The sequence below is a fragment of the Brachycentrus maculatus genome, unplaced genomic scaffold, assembly GCF_059751285.1.
Source record: "Brachycentrus maculatus isolate JH-2025_06_01 unplaced genomic scaffold, ASM5975128v1 h1tg000160l, whole genome shotgun sequence".
Lineage (NCBI taxonomy): Eukaryota > Metazoa > Arthropoda > Insecta > Trichoptera > Brachycentridae > Brachycentrus > Brachycentrus maculatus.
The window spans coordinates 302,501-305,198 of record NW_028280913.1 but is presented as its reverse complement, the minus strand read 5'-3'; the positions used below and the strand labels follow the sequence as shown (position 1 = coordinate 305,198).

Sequence of the window (2,698 nt, the reverse complement as noted above, 5' to 3'; positions counted from 1 at the left end):
ACTACCATTTTTCAGATTATTAAATATTTTTTAAATATGAAAACAGCGTCTTTCCAAATATTGCACCTACTTAATCACACAGCAGTACAATATTTTATACCGACAGATATACATAAAAACTTGTATGTACGATATACATTCATACATGCACACATTCGTGCATTGAAAGGTGTATGTATTGAACAAGAACTGCCCCCCACTTAAAGTAATTTCAAACACCTTTTCGAGGTATAAAAGAGAAGATTCAACTTTGTCTCGGGTCATTTAGTCTGTGATGTAGGTAACAGTAACACTATCATTTAAAAGGTGAGTCAATTTTTTATCCTAGAGCTAACCGACCGCGTAACACTTTTTTGTTGACAAATAATGATCACTTGCTTACTATTCGTTTTTCCTTCCGTCAAAACATAATTTGTTTTTATTAACTACATATGTGTTAATTAAGGAGTTTTTCTTCTGATGTGATAAGTACTAATGGAAGATTTAAAGTTTATTAAGTATCTTTTACATAACATTGTTTTATTATACATACATATATTTTTTAGTGATCCTTTTATTTGTATTGAAATGGAGTGAGAGTATATAAAGTTACTCGATTTGAACCAGGTTAAGTTTGTCATCAAAATAAATACATCTTGGCCTTTGATAAAGGTCACCATTAACATTCAAATAATTAAATAGATGGAAGATTTATTCATCTCCCATAAGAATGTTTTGAGAGGCTTCTAATTACCATTCAAAGGTTAAATACATAAACTTCAAATGATAAATTCCTCCTATTAGAATAATATCTTCTAGGAAATGATAAAGAAATTATTACTCATTTAATTATTTACCATGAATAATAAAATAATGTATTGTATTTTTGTTAAAATATTTCTCAATGTTCTAATGCTTTCCTAGTATTTTAATAAAGATATATATATATATATATATATATATATATATATATATATATATATATATATATATATATATATATATATATATATATATATATATATATACTAATCATTTATAACTTATAAAATCACGATACGTACAAGTAGAGTATGATTTAATTATAATTTTGAATGGCTTTAATGAAAACAGCTTCTTTTATGAGACCACTCAATTCTAAAATTGGTTTCCTTCAAAAAAAATATTATTTTTCGGTTATAAGGAATTTCAAGTGGCTTTTTTGTGTTGATTGGAAAATCAATTGAGATTGGGGATGGTCGAAAGTTGAAACCTTCTTATAAAGGGATTTTAAAGATTTAAAAATAAATCATATAAATAGGTTTTCATTGATGATATTATTTTTTTTATTCAAATATTTATAAGTGATTTAATTTAAGCTCTTTATTACAGAGTAATATTTAATTATAATTGTTATTATTTTTCTCCATTTGGTGCTAAGCGAATTCTAAAAAAGTTTTATTTTATTTTTACGTCTGCTTTCTTCTTTACATAAAAAACTAAAATATCTAGATATTTTTATGTAAGTTGACATATATTGTAAATTCTGCTTATTAATATTTTTTCATAAATGAAAAAAAGCTACAAACCTTTCGGTACAAATCGCTGTTTTTTTTAATTGCCTAATTTGTCACCCAGTGCAAGGATGTTTTTGCCCGTATAAATTTCTTAATTGTACTGGAAAATAAATCGCATTGTTGAAAGTAACATACAATAATCTCCATTGAAAATCCATATTTAAAGTCAGTAAGTAGTTGAGAACATAAATATAAGTATATTAAATCAATTTATTTGTTGCAATTTAATGGAAACTAAATAAATTTTGTTTGAAACGCAAAAAAAATCTGATTGCCTCACTTTGATTTAGCTCCATAGGGTTTTATTTTTCAGTTTACCAAAAAAAATTCGGTTCAACACTTGTAATTTTCATATTGTTTTTTGACATCTCATCAAAGATGAAGAAGAATATGGAAGTCTGGGCATTTACGGGGCTGACGACCGTCATCGGCTGGTTTAAGTGATCACTTTACACACGTGTAACATTCACCACTTCTACCCATTATTGACAACCACACTACTCAAATTCTTGGAAGTTCTTTATATATGAACCAATTTAGAAACCTTGTTCTTGAATCACTAGAACTTCACTAGAAACATCTATTGGTGAGATGTAAAGAAGGTTTTTTACTAAGCAGAAACTCTTTTATTAGTATGTGAGGTCCGAATCCTGGATTATAATCACACACATGAGAAACGTCAGAAAATACCATTTTCATTTTTATTATTTAAGTTTATAATTTGACCAGATAATTTATTTACAACATTTTGAGTGTGTCCAAATACTTGTTAAAATAAGAACAAGGTTTCTAAATTGGTTCATATACATAGAACTTCCAAGAATTTGAGTAGTGTGGTTGTCAATAATGGGTAGAATTGGTGAATGTTACACGTGTGTAAAGTGATCACTTAAACCAGCCGATGACGGTCGTCAGCCCCGTAAATGCCCAGACTTCCATATTCTTCTTCATCTTTGATGAGATGTCAAAAAATAATATGAAAATAACTCCTGTAATTGGAGATAATCCAGATTTTGTGAACAAGTATTTGGACACACTCAAAATGTTGTAAACTTGTAATTTCTTTTATTTAAATGGGATTTTTTTGTTCGACAACCATAATATTAACGTTGTTATTATTTATTATATTTTATTTGAAATAATATTATTATTTGAATTTTATA

The 2,698-nt window shown here is 26.9% G+C and overlaps 1 protein-coding gene across 1 annotated transcript in view; it reads left to right on the top strand.

The window, feature by feature from the left end:
- Nucleotides 1-257: 257 nt before the first annotated feature.
- Nucleotides 258-2,698, top strand: part of LOC148308500 (uncharacterized) — an 18,185-nt gene continuing 15,744 nt past the window's right edge. The window contains exon 1 of the mRNA XM_088261621.1: nucleotides 258-306. The gene's annotated coding sequence lies outside the window, so the exon portion shown is untranslated. The remainder of the gene's footprint in view (nucleotides 307-2,698) is intronic.